General features: G+C 43.6%; 1 protein-coding gene and 1 pseudogene across 4 annotated transcripts in view; one reads left to right on the top strand and one right to left on the bottom strand.

The window, feature by feature from the left end:
• The window catches only part of LOC126248185 (transcription factor CP2), a 916,521-nt gene that overhangs the window by 43,799 nt on the left and 855,864 nt on the right, over positions 1-16,858 (bottom strand). The gene's annotated exons all lie outside the window — the stretch shown is intronic.
• On the top strand, positions 14,675-14,792 carry LOC126249959 (5S ribosomal RNA; annotated as a pseudogene).

Genomic DNA, 16,858 nt, shown 5'->3' with positions numbered 1-16,858 from the left:
GAGTGTATGTGCATTTGAACTCTCATTAGCAGGGAACCATTTAATGAAGCAACACTAACACACTCATCTTGTGTTTCTGTTTTGTCCCAGAGTTCTCTACAGTCCACACCACAAGAAAAATACCATGGCAAAATCGTTGCATACTTAGGCTACATATCCGACCATCATTTTGGATACCTACGAGAGGTTTATATCTACTTATGTTCCAAAACCAAATTTAAGGAAGATGCCATCAAATAATGACTGGTAGCAATTACTGTAAAACTTATTCAATAATGTCGTATAGCGTCCTCGAGCAAGCTTTAAACTTTGTTTATTTGGCTGCACAAGGCTGCGTAGTCGCAATGCCGTAGTTCCCTACCACATAAAAATCCGACGTCGTCACTAGGAATCTCAACTTTTATCTCCTTGTCAGTAGCCAATATGCCACTGAGGCAGAGCCAAAAATGTGGAGGCAATGCCTCAAATAAGTTTCATTTTACGGCCCCTCCGTCACTGAACTTCTGACGTTAACGCGGTTAATTTTGTACAGAGGCAGCTGGATGCAGTTCTTTGGCGCGCTAAAGCTAAAAACTGGACATGTTCAAGTTACTACATTACAGCGAACGAAATTTTAATACAGCATTACTCAAAATTACGCAAGTATCCTGACGTCATTTTGCAGGCAAATATTTGCATAAAACCTACAGATGCTAGTACTAAATCCGGCCAAGAAACACTCTAAAGAAAAAAAAAAAAAAAAAATACGGCGCACCACGAAGGAATTACCCGAATGGGCCGGTAATCGGTGAATATGATGTACATGCAGACACAAACAAATGACTACAATTTCAGAAAAGTGGATGATTTATTCATGAGAAAGAGTCCACAAATTGAGCAAGTCAATCACGCGATGGTCCACCTCTGGTCCTTCCGCAAGCAGTTATTTGATTTGGCACTGATTAACTTAGTTGTTGGATCTCCCCCTGGGGGATATCGTGGCAAATTCTGTCCAACTGGCGCGTTAGATCATCAAAATCCCGAGTTGGTTGGTGGACTCTGCTCATAATGCTCCAAACGTTCTCAACTGGGGAAAGCTCCGGCGACCTTGATGGTCAAGGTGGGGTTTGGCAAGCACATGACAGGCGATAGATATCGTCGCCGTGTGCGGGCAGGCATTATCTTGCTGAATTGTACCCCAGGATCGCTTGTCACGATGGGCAGCAAAATAGGGAGTTGAATATCGTCTACGGACCGCTTTGCTGTAAGGGTGCTGCGGATGACGACGAAAGGCGTTCTGCTATGAAAAGAAATGGCACCCCAGACCATCACTCCTGGTTGTTGCGCCGTACAGAGGGCGACAGTCACGTTGATATCTCACCGCTGTCCAGACACGCCATCGGTGGTCGTTAATTCGAAGCGGAACTCATCAGCGAAGACAATTATATTCCAGTCAATGATTAGTGGTCGAAAATGTGTCTGAAGACGCCCTGGACAGCGGTGGGGTAGCAACCTGACTGTCGCCCGCTTTACAGTCCGACAATAAGAGTCATTCTTCGTTGATCCACTATGGATCGTGGGACGACGGCTGGCATTAACTTCTTGGTGCAATAATTTACCAACAGCCGTATGATTTGTAGAAGTTTATTTTATTTTATGAACTTCTATGTGCTACCAGTTTCGGCATTACATTGATGCCATCTTCAGGCCCTAGTCGTCGTAGTCGTAAAATCGCTATACACGGAAGGAGCCATATAACTGGATCCGTGAATCAATCGTCCTGCAACAGCTCTTGATGGCCAGGCGACACAGACTGAGTCTGACTCAAAGTCAATTAGACAGGATTTGACACGATATCCCCCAGCAGGACATCCAACAACTGTATCAATCAATGCCAAGACTGAGTCTGACTCAAAGTCACATAGAAGTTCATAAAATAAAATAAACTTCTACAAATCATACTGCTGTTGGTAAATTATTGCACCAAAAAATAAGAGTTATTGTCTGGGGCGCCATTTCTATTCATAGTAGGAGCCCTTTGGTTGTCATCCGCTGCACCCTTACAACACAACGTTACGTCAACAATATTCCACGCCCAGTTTTGTTAGTAATACATCCTCGGCTTACATTCCAGCAAGATAATGCACGCCCGCACACGGAGAGAGTTTCTACCGCTTGCCTTCGTGCTTGCCAGACCCTACCTTGGCCAGCAAGGTCATCGAATCTCTCCCCAACCGAGAACATTAGGCACATCATGGGCAGGACCCTTCCACCAACACGCGATTATGACTATCTAACGCGTCAATTGTACAGCATTTGACACGATATCCCTCCGGAGGACATCCAACAACTGTATCAATCAATGCCAAGCCGAGTAACTGCTTGTAAAAGGGCCAGAGGTGGAACAACGCGTTACTGACTTGCTCAATTTGTGAAGCTCTTTCTGTTGAATAAACATTCAGTTTTTTTCTGAAATCATAGTCACTTCTTCGTCTGTACATGCACATCTACCGATTTCCGTCACATTCCGATAATACCTTCGTGGTGTGTGTGTTTTTCTTTTTTTGTTCTAGAATGTAGTTTACTGAATAACTTCGCTTCTTAACATTTAACTTGCTTAGAAGGATAAGGTGAAAAGTTATTGACCTTTGGGCGAAAGAGTGTATTCTGGGTAAAAATTGCGCGTATTTCGATATACAGATTTACTTTTACATCAATCACTTTGACCGGGATTCTTCCGGAGAGTAGATTCCTGAAGTGAGATTCTGGAATATCTGTTAAATAACCTAGTCATAGAACGAAATTTTCACTCTACAGCGGAGTGTGCGCTGATATGAAACTTCCTGGAAGATTAAAACTATGTGCCGGACCGAGACTCGAATTCGGGACCTTTGCCTTTCGTGGGCAAGTGCTCTACCAACTGAGCTACCCAAGCACGACTCACGCCCCCGTCCTCACAGCTCCAATTGCGCCAGTACCTCGTCTCCTACCTTCCAAACTTCACAGAAGCTCTCCTGCGAACCATGCAGAACTAGCACTCCTGGAAGAAAGGACGGGGCGTGAGTCATGCTTGGGTAGCTCAGCTGGTAGAGCACTTGCCCGCGAAAGGCAAAGGTCCCGGTTCAAAATGGCTCTGAGCACTATGGGACTTAACAGCTATGGTCATCAGTCCCCTAGAACTTAGAACTACTTAAACCTAACTACCCTAAGGGTATCACACAACACCCAGTCATCACGAGGCAGAGAAAATCCCTGGCCCCGCCGGGAATCGAACCCGGGAACCCGCAAAGGTCCCGAGTTCGAGTCTTGGTTCGGCACACAGTTTTAATCTGCCAGGAAGTTTCAACCTTGTCATAATCTTTTGAGCGGACTAAAACTATTATAAATACTAATTTCTTTAGATGTGGCAGTATGTGGAAGCCAAGGGTGTCAAATACGGTGAATATGGAGGATTTTTCGAGTAATTCGTACTTTAAATCAATTACATTCACTATTATCAAAATACATCTGCAGGCAGTTGCTTTTTCCTTACGACACATCACTTATTTCCCATGAAGGTCTCCTTTTTTTCAGTAACTTTGTCCGAAAGAATTGTGCAGAATTAGCAAGAATTTTTTAACCATTTGCTAGGTAATGAGGAGACTTCATTTGGAATTCCAGAAAACATTCGTCATGACCTTGCTGGAAAATGAAAGAGACTCCGTCTTTCTGGTGGAGGGTTACCGGTTTCAACCATCTGCTTTAACTGCTCTTTCGCTTCCAGCACGAAATAATTTGGATTCTTTTAAAAAAAATTGCTGAGGCGTTTCTTCGCCATTTACTTTGTTGTCAGCTTTCAAAAACTGCCGCACAAATCCTGAATAAAGTTTTCTCATTGCATATTAATCTGAAATTAATGTATCCTCACTTTTGGTGCGTCTGTACGCCTACTGCGTCCGCTACTTCATACCCCTTTCACACGATATCGTCCAGTACCATATAATGGACTTCCTCTATATTTTTGCATTTAGTTACAGATTTGAGAAGACCTTCATGTGGATTATTTCAAAAAAGGACGACTAAGTTTGAATTCCTCTGCTTATTTCTTATCTGTTAAGAACGAAGGAGCAAGTTCCTCATAAGCTTCCGTTTAAAAATGTTTGAAATCTTATAGGAATTAACTGCTCAGGTCATCAGTCCCTAAGCTTACACACTACTTAACCTAAATTATCCTAAGGACACACACACACACACACACACACACACACACACACACACACACACACACACACACCCATGCCCGACGGAGGACTCTAACCTCCGCCGGGACCAGCCGCACAGTCCATGACTGCAGTGCCTTGCTTCCGTTTATTCTGGATGATCTTCCGTGAAAGGTAAATCGTCCAGCAACTGTTATGATGGCACAGTAGTCCAGTTTATACATTTCAAACATACACACTCGACAGGACTAGTTTAAAAATCCACATAAGCCCAACTCTTCCACAAACCAGGTAGACAGCTTACGTTAAACATCAAACGATGTGGAACAACCACAAACGCATTGAAATGTATGGTCGATGCTAAACCGCTCTCTGAGCGAGGTCAACGCGGCCAGCTAGTGCACGGTGTCCCGTGAGTGCGTGTTGTCACCAGAGCGAACTGTGTTCTCAGCAGCTCTTTGCTACATGGCGGCAGTATTCATTCATTCATTCATTCAGGTTCGACTGCTTGCACCTGCTACTCGCATTTAAGCTGTCGAGGCCACATGGACTCCGTGACGATAACCAACTTGTCGTTTCGTAACTGAAAGTTGTGACAAAGTCGGCAGCGGTAGGAATGCTAACATAGTTCGATGCTACCAACTTTGTGTCTTGTTTATACTGATCAGTTAGTGGACAAGATACCCTACGGTTAACAAGAAGTGTAATTAATTTTTCCCCCAATAAACTCGCACCAACACCAAGTATCATCCTAATACCATTCTTGCTTGGAGAAAATGCTCTAAATGTAAAAATCATAGCAAAAACTACGTTGTACGAAACCTAAGTACTGTACGCGGTAGCTCCCAATGAAGTAATCAGCACGCTTCGATGAAGCAGCTTGTCTGGGAATGTTCAAATGGCTTTGAGCACTATGTGACTTAACGTCTGAGGTCATCAGTCCCCTAGAACTTAGAACTACTTACACCTAACTAACCTAAGGACATCACACACATCCATGCCCGAGGCAGGATTCGAAACTGCGACCGTAGCGGTCGCGCGGTTCCAGACTGAAGCGCCTAGAACTGCTCGGCCACATCGGCCGGCTCTAACAATGTCGCTGCTTCCATTGATCTAGGACGAATAATGCTGCTTTAGTGTATGGAATGTTTACTAGACAGTAACCAAAACTCACACTAAGTGACATTAAGACAACACTCGTATTCCGGACGAGAGGGGATCAAATTGGAGCCGGCCGGAGTGGCCGTGCGGTTAAAGGCGCTACAGTCTGGAACCGAGCGACCACTACGGTCGCAGGTTCGAATCCTGCCTCGGGCATGGATGTGTGTGATGTCCTTAGGTTTAATTAGTTCTAAGTCCTAGGCGACTGATGACCTCAGCAGTTGAGTCGCATAGTGCTCAGAACCATTTGAACCATTTTTTGATCAAATTGGAGTTGATTATCTAGGTTCAAGCTGGCAATTCTTTTCCGGAAACACTTCCGGCGAACACCTAGGTGATTCCATAAATTAGGCCACAGACAGTTTCCTTCACCATCCTTGATCAAACTGATATGATATTCAGTCTCCGCTCAACACAACGTCGGCGGGGTGTTGCACACTAATCTTCTTCAATAAAAGCTTCCGTAGACGCCCATACCATTTTGTAAATAATGTGCCTACCCAGAGAATAAATTACACTCGAGAACTTGGAAGGTTCTTGCAATATAAGAAAACATTCCCTTTAGGAAAATTTGTCCCGAAACATGTTGGAAGTTTTCCTGAGATTCAATCATTTTTGTATTCAGATGAAAATTGCTATACTCTGCCACCCTGACGACATTAAGAGGCCCTATATAATATCAGCAGTCATAGACCACAACTAAATTCGAAACTGATACAATAAATCGATTAACCTCAACAAATTACCAACCTATTTTGTTCCACTGATTGGACACAACGCTGGTTCAATGCTTAACGACAGAGTGCACATATTTCTTTATTGACCGCGTAAAAATTTCGTTAAATGAAAAAGCTGGATTTCGCACAAAGTAATCAAAACTAGACAAGATTCTGCATATTTTTAACTTGCACTACATGCTTTTCAGAGCAGTTTCAAAGCCCGTTACGAAAAATACTCACAAAAATTATCTGTGCCGGCAACGTACTATCTCCACCTATAAACTGTTTGTATACGCTCGTTAGTAACAGACTGGTGGGAGGGAGGCAAACTTGACGCTGTATATAGGCGTTGTTGTTGTTGTTGTTGACGTGGTGGTGGTGGTGGTATGTATAGGGCTCTCAACAGCGAGGTCATCAGCGCATTGTTCACAGGCGTTACAACGTACTAATGTTTGGAAGCCGATAATATTTTCTCTGCTACGCTATGTTTCGACACTTCAGAAAGAAGTTCTTTGCGACGCCAATAAAGTCGTCTTTTGGTATTCCAATGCAGTTACCCCTGACGAGGCAATACCAGCAAAGGAATAGAATTCTGCTCTCAACGCGGCATCAAGTTAACAAACCAATATGTACCGATAAGGTGAACTATCTCGGATTTTATGTCATGAGAAGCTGTATTACAGGAAGATTAAAAATCATTCCGAGATTTAGATATTTTTGTTCTGATTTGTGTGTATTTCATACCTGATGCATAAACAGATAGAAACAACACACACATTGTAAAGTAATCGTCAATTCGTGTATTCGGGAATACTTGGGTTGGTTTTGAATTAGAATGTTGTCGATGGAAAAATGTATAGCCCGATGGCGGCGAATTGTAATCGCACCCATGTGGAGAGTGAACTAACAAAAGACTATTTCCGCTTGGGAATATGTGTGAAGGCTAATTAATGGCTGCAGTAACATAACTATGACGGACAGGAAGTAAGACTACTCTTTAACGTCCCGTCGATGACGAGTTCATTAAAGACGGAATACGAGCTCGGGATAGGGAAGGAAATCGGTCGTGCCCTTTCAAAGGAACCATACTGCCATTTGTCTTAGGCGACTGAGAGAAATTATGAAAATCCTACATGCAAGTGACATGAAAGAAAGGAGTGCTAGTTCTGCATGGTTCGCAGGAGAGCTTCTGTAAAGTTTGGAAGGTAGGAGACGAGATACTGGCAGAAGTAAAGCTGTGAGTACCGGGCGAGAGTCGTGCTTCGGTAGCTCAGATGGTAGAGCACTTGCCCGCGAAAGGCAAAGGTCCCGAGTTCGAGTCTCGGTCGGGCACACAGTTTTAATCTGCCAGGAAGTTTCGTATCAGCGCACACTCCGCTGCAGAGTGAAAGTCTCATTCTAGTCAAATACAGCTGACTGTCAACCAACTACCCAGTCAAATTCTGATACATCTCTCAGAATATTCTTGGAGCCGTACAGCAGTAAGGAAGTGGTTTCAGAGTGTAATAGTTACTGTTGTAGATTCATAGGGGGAGATGACACATTGGTTATGTTACAGCGTAAAGTCAAGCGCCGGCACGCCATTCGGAAACGATATAGAAGAGAAGACGTCAGCCAATCGCACGCTGACCGACCTCTCTCCAGGACGACAATGCGACAGCAGCGGCCCCTATGCGAAGAGGATAAACGACGCGCCAAAATGGCCGCGGCCCAGTTCTAGAGTAGCTTCAAGACTATTTCTCTTGTACTGTGTAGCATTGTCTATACTGAAGAAACTTGATTATTTCGTATGTCGCTCTTTGCTTGCGACACTTCTGTGTAATAGTCAAAGTTAAGTATTGTAAACTTTTTCCTTTTTTGTAATAAAACTCATTAACATGAGTTGCTTGAATTTGGTTTAGCGATTCGAAAAAGCAGGTTTAATAGCCACCCCATATTTGACCATCTACATATATAGTCCTCTAGTGCCCAAGCGGTATGTGGCGGAGGGCACAATTCGCGCCAACAACGTCATATACCCTCCCCCCCCCCTCTCTGTTCCACTCACGGATCGCGGAGGGAAAAACGACTGTCTGAATGCCTCAATACGAGCTCTTATTTCCCTTATCTTTGAATGGTGATTGTGGTGTCACAGCCAGACACCACACGTGCTAGGTGGTAGCTTAAATCGGCCGCGGTCCTGTAGTACATGTCGGACCCGCGTGTCGCCACTGTGTGACCGCAAACCTAGCGCCACCACAAGGCAGGTCTCGAGAGACTGACTCGAACTCCCCCCAGTTGTACGGACGACAGAGCTAGCGACTAGACGTACGAAGCCTTTCTCTCTCATTAGCCTAGAGACAGAATAGCCTTCAGCTAAGTTAATGGCTACGAACTAGCAAGGCGCCATTAGCCTTACAGTGATTGTAATTAGAGTCTCACTTGTGTTCACCATAGAGATGTACAAGAAGAAATTAAAGATAAGTATATGAGAAACTCCGTTCTTTTCTTGATAGCATTAATTACGTATCCTGTTCCAGTACTTCACGCCCGTCTGCGTTAGTCTCGCGTGCCTTTTTAAGCCACCTCGATCTACAAGGTGTTGGCCCAGCTGCCGACACATCAGTGATCATTGCGCAATTTGAAAGTTGGTGGTAATAATATATGCTCTACATCCTCGGTCAAGATCGGATTTCGGAATTTGGTGAGCAGCCCCTTCTGTTTAGCGCGCCGTCTATGCAAGTGTGTCCCACTTCAAACTATCTATGAGATTTGTAACGCTCTCGCTATTTCTAAATGTACTAGTCACGAATCTTGCCGCTCTTCTTTGGACCTTCTCAATCTCTTGAATCAGACCCAACTGGTAAAGGTCCCACACAGACGAACAATACTCCAAGACTGGACGAACTAACGTCTTGTCAGATATTTCCTTTGGTGAAGGACTGCATCGCTTCAGGATTCTACCAATAAACAGCAATCTAGAGTTCGCCTTACCCGTTACTTGTGTAATCTGATCATTCCATTTGAGATCATTACGAATAGTCATACACAGATACTTGACGGACGTTACCGCTTCCAAGGACTGGGCATTTATTTTGTACTCGTACGTTAATAGGGATTTTCGCCTTGTTATACTTGCTAATACTGAGAGATAACTGCCAGTGATTACACCACGCATTTATTTTCTGCAAATCCTCATTGATTTGTTCACAACTTTCGTGTGATACTACTTTCCTGTAGACTACAGCATCATCGGCAAACAGTCTAAGGCCGCTGTCAATACCATCAACCAGATCGTTTATGTAAATCGTAAAAATCAGAGGACCTATTACGCTGCCCTGGGGCACACCTGAAGTTACGCTTGTTTCTGTTGAAGTCACCCCGTTCAGGACGACATATTGCTGCCTGTCTGTTAGAAAACTTTCTGTCCAACCGCTTGTGTCATCGGATAGTCCGTAAGCGCGCACTTTTTGTAGCAAGCGACAGTGCGGAACTGAGTCGACCGCCTTTCGAAAGTCGAGAAATATGGCATCAACCTGGAAGCCGGTATCTAGAGCCTGTTGTATATCATGCACAAAGAGGGCCAGCTGTGTCTCGCATGACCGCTGTTTCCTAAAATCGTGCTGGTTTCTGCAGATGAGGTTCTCATAGTCTAGAAAGGTCATTATGTCTGAACACAAAATATGTTCCATGATTCTACAACAAATCGATGTCAGTGAAATTGGCCGGTAATTATGTGCATCCGATTTTCTACCCTTTGTATAGATTGCTATGATGTGGGCCTTCTTCCAGTCCCGAGGAACTTTCCGCTGTTCCAGTGAACTCTGTTAGATGATGGATAAGAATGGTGCTATATTTGTAGCATAGTCAACATAAAAAAAATGGTTCAAATGGCTCTGAGCACTATGGGACTCAACTGCTGAGGTCATTAGTCCCATAGAACTTAGAACTAGTTAAACCTAACTAACCTAAGGACATCACAAACAACCATGCCCGAGGCAGGATTCGAACCTGCGATCGTAGCGGTCTTGCGGTTCCAGACTGCAGCGCCTTTAACCGCACGGCCACTTCGGCCGGCAGTCAACATAAAATCTAGGCCAGATGCCTTCCTGGCGCCTAAGGATCTTAACTGTTTTACAATCCCAGATACACTAAACACTATGTCAGCCATCCTTGCGTTTGTTCGATAATTTAAAGGGGGAATGGTGCTGCAGTCCTCTACCGTAAACGAGTTTTTGAAGGCTAGGTTTAGAATTTCGGCCTTATGTTTATCATCATCAGTTACATTACCCGTACTGTCAGCAAGAGAAGGTATTGAATTATTTGTAGCGTTCATAAATTTTACGTACGACCAAAATTTTTTGGGGTTATTTTTAGAATCTGCAGATAAAATATTGCTTTCAAATTCGTTAAAAGAATCCCTCATTGTCCTTCTGACAGCTGCTTTCATTTCGCATAATTTCTGTTTGTCACCGGGGCAGTGACTACGTTTAAAACGGCTGTGCAAAATTCTCTGCTTTCTCAGCAACTTCCTAATATGTTTGTTGTATCAAAGTGGATCCTTTCCCTCCACTATACTTTTGCTAGGCACATACTTGTCTAGCACATGGTAGACAATACCTTTAAATTCCGACCAAAGATACTCAATATCTTTGTGTCCCGCGGTGAATGCTTGGAGCTGACTATGAAGATATTCATTAATGACACTTTTATTTGCTTTCCCAAACAAGAAAACTCTACGCTGTTTCTTTGTGGTTTTGTTTTTTGCAACTTTCACTGACATAGAAGCCAGAACGACATTATGCTACAGACACTTCGACAATTTACTAACATGAGATTAAGCATATTTAAATCCTTTGGAATGACCAGGCTGGATTTAACATGTTAAGACACTGATCGTGTCTTAGGGAGAAGCACAGCTCAAATCTCCATCGGACCGTTCTGATTCTCATTTTTCTGCTGTTTCTCTTAATCACTTTGAGCCAACTTCAAGAAATTCCTTCAAAAAAACCCAGAATGGACCGAAGTGGCACTGTAGTTAAGAAACACAGCTCGCATTCTGGAGTAGTTGGGTTCAAATGGCCGTCCGCCCATCCAGATTTAAGTTTTCCGTGTTTCATCTATATCGCTTAAGGCAAATAGCGGTGTGGTTCCGTTGTAAACGACATGGTCAATTTTCTTAACATCGTCGTCGGCGGGGCGTTAAAGCACGATCATTTTCCCTCACTTCAAACAGCCCACAACCGTTTCCTCCCCACACTGATCTAGTGTTTCGTCTTTATTGACTTTGATGTTGACTGGATGTTTAATTTCTAATCTTGGGTTCTTCTTGTGGTTTCAAAGCCGATTTGTCCCTCTGACTCCAGTCTGCGCTACTTTTTAGTTTCTCTTGATAAATAATATTCAGTCTTCTCAGACATCTGGTAGATAAGGCCCCAGTGACACAAAACCTGTTTCATTCAAACGCTGGAGTCTTCTTTCAAAAGCAATAACGGTGATCCTCGTCGTTTATAACCTCACAGCTCGTTGCTACTAAATAGCTTCCGTTGTGTAGGTTAATTACCTTTAAAACAGTATCAAAGCCTATCCTTGCCTGGAGGGAGCAAGATTCATGTCCAGTCTCGGTACAAGATTCAGTTACGTAACAGATGCAAGGAAAAAACCCAAAACAGGTGTACTTAGTAGCACTCTTTCTCTATGTCAATAAGAGTTGTGTATATTGTACTGTTTTGTAAGCAACTCTTAAGAAAGGATCAGTCTAGAAGTCCCCTTTCCTTTGTCGCGATGTAGGCCTAACGGAACTGATAACAAAAGCCAGCTATTCTTCTTGTTAAAAAAAGGAAAAGGAAAAAATTACATGCTGTAGCCTATGTTCGGCCTCTGACACATACTTTCCAATGGTTGCACAACATGCTTGATCAAATAGTTTCTCATTTATTTTCAAAACCACTCGACCGACCACTAACATTTTCAGGGTGTCAAAACTTTTTGTACTTATGTAACAGAACAGAGGTACATGACTGCAATGGAATGAAAGTCAGTACGAAGTTTATACGGTACAATCATCAATTCCTACTCTCAAGGAATGCCTCTAGAAATTTCTCTTAGAAATCATATTTGTTCAGTTTCATGTTACTTCTGTAACAGAACAAAGAAGTCGCTGCGAATTTTCTTGTCTGGAAGATAGAAAATTCTTTTATTTCTTTAAATTATGATTTGCTACAAATTCAGGATACTAATCGGTCAAGGCCGTAGACACAATAGATGACCTCTTTCAAACAAATGTCTACGCACTCGCTTGAGTAATTTACAGAAACTGAGGGAAATACACACTAGCATTACTGGGCCGGAGTATGGCTCCGGTTCTTCGGTACGCGACTCCTGGGTCTCAAAACGGCGCCACCTGGAGCTTAATGTAGACAGCGGCCGACTTCATGCAAGTAATCAACTTCTTAGCATCCGTGCTGGGGTACGCGCACGCTTTCAAAACAGTCACAACAAAAGCAAGTCCATCACAAGACAATTACTGTTTTACGTGCGAAAGGTCAATAAGCATATTTGTTGCAGCTACACTACGAACAACACGAGAAAGAATCGGTAAAAATCTCCACAGGCTTCCACACTTCGGTTAAATTATAAAATGCCGAGGATTGTTTCTCCTCCTCCCCCCACAAAGGGATGACAACTTCGCACCAAAGCAAATACTGTAAAAGACCAACAGACACGATGCACTTTGTTCAAAATATCTTTACTGTTTCTCCCGCGAGTGCACTTGTTTCGCGAGCACCAAATTGTATACATACTAATTAGATACTCGATTTATGGTCACATTTACAATGAACCGGTACAACAGAAATTCTATGCTTTGTTAAGGTGGTCTGTAAGTGATGGTGTTCCACCAAGAAAAGACAGCTTTTCTTTTGAGATTTCTCCGGCTATTTTCTTTCGCCAGATCTTTGCACCCTTCCTAGTAATCGTTTGGATAGTGAGCCAGTTGTGAGGTTTCACTGACACCAAAACTGTGAATTGCTAAGATTATTCAGAGGGAGATAAGACCATCAGAGTGTGAACAGCAGCACTTGTGGATCGGGCGGGAAAGGACTTGGGATCGGCAATAAATTCGTCGCGCCTTTCTCATGAAGGAACAGATATAAAAGCAATATCGTTGTGACGGGACGAGTATTTGTGTCAGTCACTCTGTCACCATTTGCAGTTAAAATATTTGTGGGTTGTCTACGCGGTTGTCATATTATATACTTGTTACAGAATATCAGTCATGTGGTAAGAACACATACCGTCACAAATAAATGTGATGAATAGCGAGAGCAGGCGAGGTACCACACGGAGGTCTCACAGAAATGAAAAACAACAAATAAATGGGCGTGAACTATGAACAATAAAGGAATACAAATGTCAAAAACGTCAAAAACATATGTTTTGACAGAGCACAGAGAAAATGTGTGATTGTGAAACTGTTGCGTTCATTTGTTGCAGCTTATGTGACGAACTATTACGTTTTCATCATTTCTTTGGGAATATTCACATTCATACGAACACCTAAATCGGGCAAGGAGGCATGTGTCACTCACTCACCAGGCGTACAAATTAGGTGCGTCGATAAGAGATTCCTATCATATGACACATGTACTGTCATTAATGCCTTGTATGACACACCAGAGGTGTTTTCCGGTGGAGGATTCGGTTGACGAGACGCCTTGCATCAAACGTTTGCGGTTCCCATTCGAAAGCCGCTACCTTTCGGCTGATAAGAGTAGTTGTGCAAAATCAACTTTCATTATAGGTTCCTTCCTTAGACCTCACTGTGTGGCCGAGCGGTTCTAGGCGCTTCAGTCTGGAACCGCGCGACCGCTACGGACACAGTTTCGAATCCTCCCTCGGGCATGGATGTGTGTGTTTTTTTACGGACCTTGGATGTGTATGATGTCCTTAGGTTAGGTTTAAGTAGTGCTCAGTTCTAGGGGACTGATGACCACAGATGTTAAGTCCCATAGTGCTCAGAGCCAACTTAGACCTCGCTGTTGCAAATGGACGTTACACCACGACACAGACACAAATTTGGCTACAGTGAACAGCGGGGAAAAAAAACCACGAGGGAGATTTGACCACGGCTTGCCCACTCTGCGGTCCAACACCGTGGTGACCACTTAGCCACGACGCCGTGACTACCAGTTTGCTCTATGTTGCCTTTTTTGTGCTTGGACCGTTCCCTGTTTCTATTTCCTTTTTTTCCACATTTCAGTACACCTTCTTCCTGTTTTCATGCTTGATCTGTGTTCAGTTTTTGACGGGCTGTCCACTGGGCCCTCAATCCACTAAATCTGAGGAGGGTGGGATGGGGTGTTACCCTTGTAAGGAAGGGAAGTCGCGCGAGTGTGAAGTGTGTAAACTTTGTTCTGTGTGTGATCCTATTTTAACTATTTATGTATCGTATATTCTGAGGCGTAAAGTGAGAGGGGCAGTGGTGGATGGGAGGGAGGGAGGGACCAGCACATCTGTCCAAGCGAGCGTGGAAAACCGCCTGACAACCGTCCCGCAAGCTAGCGCGCTTCGCTTTACGCTCTGCGTCTGCCTTGGGGACTATTTACTCTCAATTTAAATTTAGGTATGTACTTCAGTGCCAACGGCCTTGCCGCAGTGGTAGCACCGGTTCTCGTCAGATCACCGAAGTTAAGCGCTGTCGGGCTGGGCTAGCACTTGGATGGGTGACCATCTAGTCTGTCCAGCGCTGTTGGCAAGCGGGGTGCACTCAGCCCTTGTGAGGCAAACTGAGGAGCTACTTGACTGAGAAGTAGCGGCTCCGGTCACGAAAACTGACAACGGCCGGGAGAGCGGTGTGCTGACCACATGCCCCTCCATATCCGCATCCAGTGATGCCTGTGGGCTGAGGATGACACGGCGGCCGGTCAGTGCCGTTGGGCCTTCATGGCCTGTTCAGACGGAGTTTAGTTTAGTTGATGTGCTATTTCTTTCTAACTACTTGGAAAATTTCTTACTTTACCTTGCACCTTATAATCGCGTCTTCTTCTTTACCAACCAAGTCGCTTGTTCGATAACTTATTTCCCTACTTCTCACATGCCTAGTTCTGTATCTGTTTATTATTTCATATATTAATTTGAATCAAAATATTCAAAGCTTTAATGACTCTCCCAGTTTTTTTTATCATCACTCTTCTGACGGGTTTGATGAGACCTGCCACTAATTCCTCAAAAATGGTTCAAATGGCTCTGAGCACTATGGGACTCAACATCTTAGGTCATAAGTCCCCTAGAACTTAGAACCACTTAAACCTAACTAACCTAAGGACATCACACACACCCATGCCCGAGGCAGGATTCGAACCTGCGACCGTAGCAGCCTCGCGGTTCCGGACTGCAGCGCCAGAACCGCACGGCCACCGCGGCCGGCACTAATTCCTCTCCTGTGCCAACCTCTTCAAGTCACAAAATGTATTTGACAGTATTACATCACTACTGGTACACTGCTAATATTCCACATTTTGCATTTAATTTTACATGCTGTTTCAAAGTTTCCAATAATCCATAATTCCTTAATCGATTTTCTAACGTGGTGTTTAATTACTTTCTCACGAAAATCATTTTCGGATGCAGACAAACTTATGCATAGTACATTTACTTTAAGATCGTAATTCATATCAGGATGAAATTAATTATAGCGAACACTGCAGTACAATTAATTAGTTTCAATCCCTTTTACGATGATGATGTAGCCTCATGCTTCTTGACAGAGCGTTGGGGAACGATGCGGGAGACCCGCACCGCTGTACTAGGCAAGGTCCTAATGGAAGTGGTTTGCCGTTGCCTTCCTCCGACCGTAGTGGGGATGAATAATAATGATTAAGACAATACGACGACACCTAGTCATCTCGGGGTAGGTGAAAATCCCTGACCCCGCTCTCGGGAAGCGAGAACGCTACCGCGAGACCACGAGCTGCGGACAATCCCTTTTAAGGTACTGTTAAAGTTTTGTGTGCATCCATTTATTTAGTTTGACTGATTACCGTTCTGACATCCATTCACAGCAAAGTCAACATTGATCAGATTACTGTTATCTCGGGCTACTGATGCGTTATCTATTGAGGTATTACACTTTTAACATCTTAGTAGAGAAATTACGAGGAAACACCAGAGTGTAAACAGATACTTTAATCTGGCAACATTTTACATTAAAGGTCCCAGAATTCGTCTTAGGGTTCTTCCTGACTCTCTCTCTCTCTCTCTCTCTCTCTCTCTCTCTCTCACACACACACACACACACACACACACACACACACACACACACACACACACACAGGTTACGCACTAAAAGGACAGTCTTCTCACTTAACAGGACCAGAATACATGGTTAAATTCCAACAGTTCCTGTACTTGTGGAATTGGTTGGTCACCTCAATAGCTGTGCTTCCTCATAGCTGATATTGGGACTGTTAGTTCCATACGTCAATGAAAGAATCAAGGTACACACTTCACATCCTTTAGGCTACTAAGTTAATTAATCTTTATCGTCATGCCGTTATTAGCTATTCATATTAACAACTGCATCGCACCTTTAACCGTATTTTTCTTACATTTCGCCATGTTACGCCATCCTTTTAAGTTGTCATTCCAAACTTCATTAATTCTTTGGCTGCTACAGTTAGTCCCACTCAGTAATTCGATTTCGTATTTGATATTTCATTGATGCTTCAATGAGTAATGTGTTCATAAAATCGTATCAGTCACGTCCTGATTTTTATTTATCGATCTATAGTCTGTCTCAAGCCAGTCCGGGCGATATCCGGA

The sequence above is a fragment of the Schistocerca nitens genome, chromosome 3, assembly GCF_023898315.1.
Source record: "Schistocerca nitens isolate TAMUIC-IGC-003100 chromosome 3, iqSchNite1.1, whole genome shotgun sequence".
Classification (NCBI taxonomy): domain Eukaryota; kingdom Metazoa; phylum Arthropoda; class Insecta; order Orthoptera; family Acrididae; genus Schistocerca; species Schistocerca nitens.
Note: the sequence above shows the minus strand (reverse complement) of the source record. Positions and strands in the feature narration are given on the sequence as shown.